At 49.6% G+C, this 10,040-nt stretch overlaps 1 long non-coding RNA gene across 1 annotated transcript; it reads right to left on the reverse strand.

Moving 5' to 3' along the window:
• Positions 1-776: 776 nt before the first annotated feature.
• LOC119866253 lies at positions 777-8,306 on the reverse strand. The gene is made up of 3 exons (XR_005379555.1): positions 8,281-8,306; positions 2,808-3,161; positions 777-2,190 (listed from the first exon to the last, which is right to left on the reverse strand). It is a non-coding gene; the product is annotated as an uncharacterized LOC119866253 (long non-coding RNA).
• Positions 8,307-10,040: the final 1,734 nt, after the last annotated feature.

Genomic DNA, 10,040 nt, shown 5'->3' on the forward strand with positions numbered 1-10,040 from the left:
CTCCCCAGCAGGCGCATAGGTCATTCCCATCCTCATACTTGTCCCATCATCAGGACTGTCAAGTATCACAGGGGACATTTTTCTGCTTAAAATGTTTTCATTATAGGGACGCCTGGGTGGCTCAGGGGTTGATCATCTGCCTTCAGCTCATTGCATGACCCCGGGGTCCTGGGATCGAGTTCCGCATCCGGGTCCCTGCAGGGAGCCTGCTTCTACCTCTGCCTGTGTCTCTGTCTCTCTCTGTGTCTCTCATGAGTAAATAAATATAAAATAAAATAAAACTTTTTCATTACCTCAAATTCAAATTTAACTGAGTGTCCTGGGGTTTTGTTTGTTTTTGTTTTTTTGCTAAATCTGGCAACGCTACCCTGATACATCTGGAAATGTATCCCTGTCTCTTGAGTTCTGGCTCCATAAACTTTATAACTTGACTTCAATAAAACTTAACAAAGGGGGGTGCCTGAGGGGCTCAGTCGGTTAAGTGCCTGCCTCTGGCTCAGGTCATGATTCAGGGTCCTGGGATCGAGTCTGCTCAGCGAGAAGCCTGCTTCTCTCTCCCTCTGCTGCCACTCCCCCTGCTTGTGCCCTCTCTCTCTCTCTATCAAACGAGTAAAATCTTAAAAAATAAAACTAATAAAGAGGAGTTATTGCAAAGATTTCGAAAAGACAAGAAAAAGAATGTTAATAGGAGTGGCACAACTAAATTTCAATATGGTAAATTTCCTTTGAAAGATGCTTATTTTCCTACGGAAAATTGTGATAAGCTCCTTAACATCCATTCAAAGCCTGATGGAATTCATTGCCTGATTTATTTCAAAATACTTCTGATGCTCATAGGCTATTTAGCATTCACACAGCAAACGGTGTTCTAGTACTTGAGCAAGTCAGCATGCGGGAAGTCGCGGAACAGGAGACACAAACCCCTTGTGACCTGACAGGCGTAAAGAAGAGACCAGAAGCTCACACCAGCTTCACTTCTGCTCAATCACCAATCCCCTGGGAACTTAGAAATGCATAATCTTGGCCCTCACCCAGACCTGCTGAATCAGAAATTCTACAAGTGGGTCCCAGCAGTCAGGGTTTTAACAAGCCTTCCAGGTGATTCTGATGCTTGCACAGGTTTGGGAACAGCTGCTTAGAGCCCTGGTTCTCGACTGTGACCGCAGAGGAGAAACTCCTAGAGGATTTTTTAAATACTGGTATCTGGGTCCTACCCCCTGCCCCCCTGAGATTCTGATTTAAGTGGCCTGGGACGCAGTCAGACATGAAGATTCTTTTAAGCTCTCCAGTGAGCATCACTGCTCTACAGAATTTATTCTCAAATGCCAAAGGGAAGATAACTCCTGATGGCACATCCAGTGCTGCCACCCTGGCCCCGGGTCACCCTCACACAGAGGCAGAATGGCCAGGCCTTCCATGCTTTAATCTGAAGAACATCAAAAGGCCAAGCAATCCAGGTATGTGGTCTCATCCTCAAACTCCGGATCCACTCTCTAAAGGCCTGCTAGAGTCGATATGATACAATAGAAAGAGAGAAAAGTGATTCCCTGACCCGTGGGCCCTGTCCTTAAATATTCACTAACCTCCTGGGGTCATGGTTTCTCATGTCTACCCCAGGAATAATATGAACTGTCCATAGGGTTTGGAGAATGATATAAGGAAACCATATAGGTAAAGAAGGCAGGAAATAAATAATCGATAATCATGTCTGGACCTGAGGAGGCTTTGTGGGAGGGGGAGATTCAAAGACAAATATCAATAAATGCACAAATTTCAATGTGTCTTTGTATAATTACTATTTAAATTATTTTATCTTTTCATATTCCCTCACCCCCTTTTTTTTTTTTTTTCCCCTCACTTCTTGATGTATCTTGAGTTGTGGCCCATCATTTCTCCTGTTTCCAAGGCAGGTAGTCTGGTGGCCCACTTCTGTCAGCCACCTCAATGACATTTTCACCCCCAACTAGAAAGACATTTTGTTTGGATGGAGCGAGGAGACAAGAGAAGGAAAAGGGTGCTGGGTCATCTTTCAAGCACACAGCTGCCAGGGAACCAGCAGCACCAGGAAGGGGAGGGCCACTGAGACATCTGGGCAGATACGAAGATAAGCAGCCTAGTGAAGATCCCCAAGCCAAAGCAGGAGTCTGAACAGTGTCACCGTCACACATAAAGGGCCTTGCTTCCTTCTGCCTGCATGGGAAGAGGATTCAAGGGCCAATAAACTCCCAATCCTCACAAACCTTTACCACCCTAAAGCTTGGCACTTTCAGGGAGCACTTGAAAAACACTCCACCCACCAAAAATAAGGATAAAACGGTAAGTTTCCCACCAACTAGGTAGAACAGGTAGTAGTGGTTGTGGTGGTCATGATGGTGGTCATGGTAATTGGTAGTGGTGGTGGTCGTGGTGGTGGTGGTGGTGGTGGTGGTGGGCATGGTGGACATGGTGGTCATGGTGGTCATGGTTGTGGTGGTGGTGGTGCTCATGGTGGTGGTAGTGGTGGACATGGTGGTCATGGTGGTGGTCGTGGTGGTGGTGGTGGTCATGGTGGTGATGGTGGTGATGGTGGTCGTGGTTGTGGTCATGGTGGTCATGGTCGTGATGGTGGTGGTGGTGGTGGTAGTAATGGTGGTATAGACATGGAAATTGAATGGAGTTACTGAAAATAAAGTCACATTTCCCCCACACTGATGTTTGTGAATTTGTGGACTGAAATTTGTATAAAATTCCGGAACTTGCAATTGTCTCAAGGTAATTGTTTAAAACATTGATTATCATGCTCACATTGTAAATGTTCATATACATACCGAGGGACAATAGGACAAAATCAGTATAAGTCCTTGCCAGACTCTTTCACTTTCATTACATTTGCCGGTTGCATGGAGAGGAGGCACTGTCATCATTTCCAGATCTTATACTTCGGAGACGGATCTGTCTTGGAGCAAATCTGTGATCCCTACTGCGATTCTGAAATGATGCTGGGGAGAGATGAAGAGGACACCAGGGAAGGCACCTTGTCTCCTCCTCTTCTTCCGTGGTTCGGGGAGGCAGCAAAACAGGGGGAGGAGGATCCTTCTGTCTCCCCTGTATCCATTCATTCATTCCTTCACTTCGCTCACATTCACAGAGCACCTCCCAGGGGACAGGCACTGATTTAGGAGCTGGGAAGCAAAAACAGGCTTCATGGAGCCTATGGTCTGGCCGTGACCAGTAATCAAAGAAAACGCTAATTACTATCTAGTTACCCCCAGAGATTAGATCCTGATCTAACTGAGCTGGAGTGATGCTTGGGCATCAGTGTTTTTTATAAGCTTCATACGTAATTCTCAGAGGCTGCAAGGCTGGGAAACACGGGGGCCAGACTAGACGAGTTCTCATCAAGCACAAGGAAGCATTTTGAGTTTATCTCACAACAATGGTGAGGAGGGTGAGTTGGTAAGATTTGGGTTTTTTAATTATTAATATTAAACTCTTTAATTTGGAAATAAGTGTAGATTCACACGAATGTGTAAGAAATCGTACAGAGAGATCCCACATACCTTGGCCCAGTTTCCCCAGGACAACAACTGGCAAGACTAGAATGGAGCATCACAAGCAGGATATTGACTTCGATACAGTCAGAACAGGGAATATGGCTTAACATCATCAGGATCCCTCCGGCTGCCCTCTTATCCCCATGACCATGCCCTCCATATCCCCCTGCTGACCCCTGTTCTCAATGGTCCATTTCTAGAATCTTGCCACTTCAATAATGTTATTTAAATGGAAGGATATAGTATCTAACCCTTTGGGATTACATATTTTTCCCTCTCAGCATAATCGTCTGGAGATTTATACAGGTGGTTGTATGTATCAATAATCTCCCTTTTGTGCGGAGTGGTGGTATTCCATGGTGTGAACGAGCCACGGTTTGTGTCACCATCCATACACTGAACGATGTCTGGGTTGTTTCCAGGGTTTGAACATTATGCACAGAGCCGCTGTAAACATTTGTGTGCGGGCTCCGGTGGGATAAATGCCTGGTGGCGTAATTGCTGGGGCGTGTGGTAGTAACCTGTAGAAATTATCATATGTAAAGGAGCTAAAGAAGGTGTGCAGTAAATATCTTGTTGTGGTTTTCACTTGTATTTCCCTAATGGCCAAATATCTTTTTGTCTGCCTATTTCCCATTTGTATATCCCCTTTGGTGAAGTGCTCATTCATGTCTTTTGCCTACTTTCTAATTAGATCATTAGATTTTAATGAGTTTTGAGGGTTCTTTTGTATATCCTGGATATCAGTCCTCTTTGTTGGGTATGTGGTTTGCAAACTTGTTTTCCCTACTTGCTAACTTGTTTTCTCATCCTTTTAGCAGAGTGTTTTGCAGAGCAAAATTCTTTAATAATGATGAAGTCCACATTATCAATTTTTCCTTTTATAAAACATGCTTTTGGGGTCAAGTCTAAGAACTGTTTGCCCAGTCGTAGATCATTGAGATTTCCTCCTATGTGTTTTACTAAAGGTTTTATAGTTTTGTGTTTTACATTGAAATCCATGAATCATTCTGAGTTAATTTTTGTAGAGAGTATGAGTTTCAGGTCAGGTTTCACTTTTTTAGCTATGGATTGCTCAACACCATATGTTGAAAAGCTATCTTTTCTCCATTGAATTTCTTTTGCACCTGTGTTAAAACACCAGTTGTGTGTTTCTGTGTGAGCCGAACTCTGGATTTTCTGTCCTGTTCCATTTTTCTACATTCCTATTCCTCTGCCAATATTATACAGTCTACTACAGTAGCTATATAATAAGACTTAAAACTGGGTAGACTGGTTCCTTTTACTTTATTCTTCCTTTTCAAATTGTTTTAGCTATTCTATTTTCTTTGCTCTTCCATCTAAATGTTAGAATAATGTTGTTCATACATATCTATAAAAAATCTTACTGGGATTTTGATAGGAATTGCATTAAAACTGTATATTAGGGCAGCCTGGGTGGCTCAGCAGTTTAGCGCCGCCCTCAGCCCATGATCCTGGAGATCCAGGATCGAGTCCCACATCGGTCTCCCTGCATGGAGCCTGCTTCTCCCTCTGCTTGTGTCTCTGCCTCTCTCTCTCTCTCTCTCTCTCATGAATAAGTAAATAAGATCTTAAAAAAAACTATATATTAATTTGGGAGAATTGACATCTTTACTATATTGGATTTTCCAATCTGTGAACTCACTCCATTTATTTAGATCTTCTTTCATTAGCATATTTTCAGCTTACAAGTCCAGTAAATGTTTTATATAGAGATTTTTACATCTAAGTATTCTCCTTTTTTTGAATGATTACAAAGAATATTACATGTTTAATTTCAGTGGCCATATGCTCATCGCTAATACATAGAAATACAACTGATATTTGTATGTCCATCTGGTATGCTGCTTTTTTTTTTTGAAGTCTCTTATTAGCAATAGGAGTTTTTTAGTAGATTTGTTGGGATTTTCTATGTAGACAATCATGTAATCTATAAATAGGGATCATTTTATTTCTTCCTTTCTCATCTATATGCTTTTCTTTTTCTTGTCTTATTGCATTGGCTAGAACTTCAAGTAAATATGGTGAGAGTGGACACCCTTACCCAGATCCTGATCTCACCATCAAGCATAATGTGAACTGTAGGATTTTGGTAGTTGCACTTTATCAAATTGTGGAAATTCCCTTCTATTCCTATCTTTCTGGTAGTTTTTTTCTTAAATCATAACATGGTTATTGAATTTTGTCAAAATTTTCCTGTATCCATTGATTAATGTGATTGCTTTGTTTTTCTCTTTATCCTATTAATATGGTAAATTACATAGTCTAATTTTCAAATTTTTAAACCAGCCTTGTATCACTGGAATAAACCCCACTTGGTCATGGTATGTAATTATCATATATGTTGCTGAATTCTATTTGTCCCTTTTCTGTTTGTTTGTTTGTTTGTTTGGCTAAAGATAGTAAGGGCTTTATTTCATGGGGTCTTTGTCTTGGCTCACTGGCATTTCTAGGATGTTAGCTCCTTCATCTCCAGGTCTGGAATATATGGGGCAAACAGATAAGCCAGGTAACCCAGTACCTTGTCATGTCTTGGGTCCTGATGTCCCTAGGGTCTACCTTCTTCTTCCATCCTTCAGAAGCTAATGTTTATTTTATATGTGATTTCCAGGATTTTTATGACAGGAATAGGAAAAAGTAAGTCTATTCCATCTTTCCCCAAACAGAAGTTCAGTTTTTAAGAGGTCTCTCTGAGCCTTGATATCCCCCAACCTGGAGGTGGTCATTTTTCACCATTTCATGTCCTTGCTTTGCTGTTTATCATCTCTCATTCATAAACATCCATTGATCCTCTACATGCTGGACATAATCCAAGACATGATCCTCGTTGCCAAGTTAGACCGCATCTTGGGGCGCCTGGGTGGTTCAGTCAGTTAGGCATCTGCCTTCGGCTCAGGTCATGATCCTGGAGTTCTGGGATTGAGCCACACATTGGGCCCCTTGCTCAGCGGGGAGTATGCTTCTCCCTTGGCCCCTCACCCCTCTCTCGCCCTCTCTCTCAAATAAATAAGTAAAATCTTAAAAAAGTTAGACTACATTTTACCCACCTCTGACCCCCAAGATCTAGATCTGTTACACATTGTCCAAGCTCTTACAAAATGTCTAATGAAAGAAAGAAAGACTACTGAACAACTAGGTAATATAATGTAGAATCATGTGTGTAGAAGTTTTATCATCTTGGAAAAAAAAAATTATTGGCCTTAAATATTTGCTTTCCTGCATTAAAACAGTACATTTAATGCACAATGTTCATTGCTCCAAACTTGCCAAAACCAAAAACGATCCTTATCCTTAGCCATGAGTGACCCTACGAGCAATCAGTGTTTTTGCAAAGCATGGTCTGCCAATCATCTGTATGAGAAGCATCTGGAAACTGATTTAGGAATAAGGATATTTGGTCTGAAATCGTTAGATAATGAATAACTGTTTTAACCAAGGGCAGGCTGTGAGTGAAATTGAGCCACAGGTCAAAAGGGTGCTGAGAGAGAGGCCCTGATGCGGATGGGGGCAGCGAAGACTACTGGGGGCCCCTGCCTCACCTCAGAAAGAATGCTCAGGACTGGAGGCACAGAAGGGTGGGCAAGGTACAGCCTCACTGGAGAAAACAGCTGAAATTTCCAGTCGGGGAGACCCTAGGGAGGAACACCTCCAACAAGGGTGGGTTGTTCTTTTTCAATATTTTATTTATTTATTCATGATAGAGAGAGAGAGAGAGGGAGAGAGAGGCAGAGGGAGGAGCAGGCTCCATGCAGGGAGCCCGACGTGGGACTCGATCCCGGGCCTCCCGGATCGCACCCTGGGCCGAAGGTGGTGCTAAGCCCCTGAGCCACCCGGGGATCCCAGGGCGGGTGTTAACAACGGAGAGAACAGCTTCCGCCACGCGAGCGGCCTGAAGGAACCTGCGATGATGTGCCCACGGCCCCCACGCGGCAAGAATCCCGTGTTGGCGTCTGCGTGACAGACCTTGGACGTTCGGGCCAAGAAAACTGTTCACCGCAAACCCATCCCCGATGGCCCGTGTCCTGTGGGGAGGCGCAGCCGGCCGCTCCCGGGCTGCCCCCCCCCCCCCCGCCCCGGCCGCGGACCCCCGACGCGCAGCAAGAGGACGAGCCCGTGGTGTTAAGCGAGGCTCCTCCCGGCGTAACCCCGGCGGCCTCCGCAGCGCCCGCGGGACACTGGCACCGGCCTGGTCGGAGGCGGAGAGCACCGCGGCGGGCTCGGCTGCACGGGGGCCCCGAGGGCGCGGACCGAGGAGGCCCCGGCACCAGCGCTCCAGGGGCGTCGCCAGCCCCGCCGCCGCCGCCGGAAATGAAGCTTCGCGCCTTTACGTTCACCAGCTCAGCGGCGCCCGCCACCCTGAGGGGGCAAAGCATCCGAGGCCCGGCCTAGTCCAGGCCCAGGAAACCACACCCGGGGCGGGGGGCGGGGGGGCCCGGGCATCGGCTTCAGGCCCCCGCGGCCCAGGCCCGGGCAGCCTTGACCCGGGGGCCGCTGGGGTCCCCACGGCCCGGAGCAGCGCGGGGCCTTGTCCGTGGACTCTCGACCGTCGGGACCCTGAGGGAGCCTCGGGGGAGCCTCTCGGCTGCCGGCGTCCTGGTCGGGGTCACCGGGGTTGTGAGGAGACACTGCGGCCCGGCCTCCGAGGCGCCGTCCCGGGTGAGGAGCCTGTCCCCTGAGGCGCCATCCCCATCCCCGGGTGACGAGCCTGTCCTCCGAGGGGCCGTACCTGTGTGAGGAGGCTGTTCCCTGAGGCGCCGTCCCCATCCCGTGTGAGGAGCCTGTCCCCTGAGGCGCCCTCCTGAGGTGAGGAGCCCGGCCTCCGAGTCGTCGTCGTACCTGTGTGAGGAGCCCGGCCTCTGAGGCGCCGTCCCTGTGTGCCGAGCCTGTCCTCCGAGGCGCCGTCCTGAGGTGAGGAGCCAGTCCCCTGAGGCGCCGTCCGCGGTGAGGGCCTGTCCCGGGGAGGAGGTGAAGCGCGGTGGTCGTGGCCGAGGAGCCCTGTGGGGGGGGGGGCCCTTCAGGACTCTGCCCCCCGGCGCGGGTGCAGCTGCAGACGCCGTTTATCTTCTGGCGACGCGGGAGGCTCGGAGGAAGCGCCTTGGCCCGCGCGGAGCCGGCCGAAGCCTGCAGCTGCGGCGTGTGGGGAGCCGCGAGGCGCGCCCGGCTCCGGGTCGAGGCCCCACCGCGGAGTCCAACAGCCCTTGTGAAGGAGCCGGGGCTGGCGCGGGCGGTTTCGCTCTCCACGGCCCGGGCTGCTGGAACACGCTTTGTCCCGCGGGGCTTTTGATCTTTGCCGAGCCGCGAACACTCTTTCTACAACCCCTGAAAATCATTTTATTTTATTTTTTATTTATTTTTATTTTCTTTTTTCTTTTTTAATTCATGAGAGACCCAGAGAGAGAGAGAGAGGCAGAGACCCAGGCAGAGGGAGAAGCAGGCTCCACGCAGGGAGCCCGACGTGGGGCTCGATCCCGGGACTCCAGGGTCATGACCCGAGCCGAAGGCAGCGCTAAACCGCCGAGCCCCCCCCCCCCCCGGGCTGCCCTGAAAACCATCTTAAACCCCGTTCCCTCCAGTTCCCTCCCCCAGGGGAGCGCTCCCGGACCGGACCGCGGAGGCCGAAGCCGAGAGCCCCCAGGCGGCCGGCGCCGCCTCCCCGTGGAGCCCTCACACGCGAGCAGGAGCGGAGCGAAGCTGCGCCGTGACCCCTCCCCCCACCCCGTCTCACCCCCCTGCGCTCCGCCCCCACATCTCCCCGCCCCTGTCCCCCTCCCCAGTGTCTCCCCGCCCCTCCGCCCGCGCGCTGGTGGCCCCTCCGCAGCCGCACCTTGGGCGGGGACGCGTCGGCCTGGTCGTCGCTCTCCAAGGCCGCGCTCCTCCGGGGAGGAACCCCGCCCAGGACACCTCCCAAGGCTTAGCTTGATTACTCCTGAAGCCTGGGAGGCGGCGGTGCTGGTGGTCAAGCAGGAGGAGCCAGACCCCAAGGGAAGTGAGGCTGCACCCACGGCCGGGCGGGGGCCCCCGGAGTTCCTGGGGGACAGAAAGCACCCGCCACAAGTACGCAGGTCTTGAAGAGAAATAAGGAAGTTACGAGAAATTATAATACACCTTATTATACAAATGCCCTGTTGTGCCAAAGGGAAGAGCAACGAACTGGGAAAATTAAAAGAACCCGGAAACAAGAACAGACCGGTGTAGACGTTAAAGGAAAAGGGAAGACACTACTCTGGCTCCCGCCGGCTTGCAGGCCCAGGAGCCCGGCTCTGGGAGCTCAGAGGGCGGCGGCCCTACGGGGTTGACCCGGACAGGATTCCACGGGGCTGAGGCCCAGAGGACAGCTCACGGGAGGCAGGTCCACCTGACGTTCGGTTCCTGCACACCTTTGATGTCACGCAGACCCAGGACGAAGTGGGCTGCAGGGTTGTATTGTTTTCACTTGCAGAGAATGCCATCTTGGGGGCGCCTGGGGGCCCAGCGGGTGAGCGTCTG

Source organism: Canis lupus, chromosome 26 (assembly GCF_011100685.1).
Source record: "Canis lupus familiaris isolate Mischka breed German Shepherd chromosome 26, alternate assembly UU_Cfam_GSD_1.0, whole genome shotgun sequence".
Taxonomy (NCBI): Eukaryota; Metazoa; Chordata; class Mammalia; order Carnivora; family Canidae; genus Canis; species Canis lupus.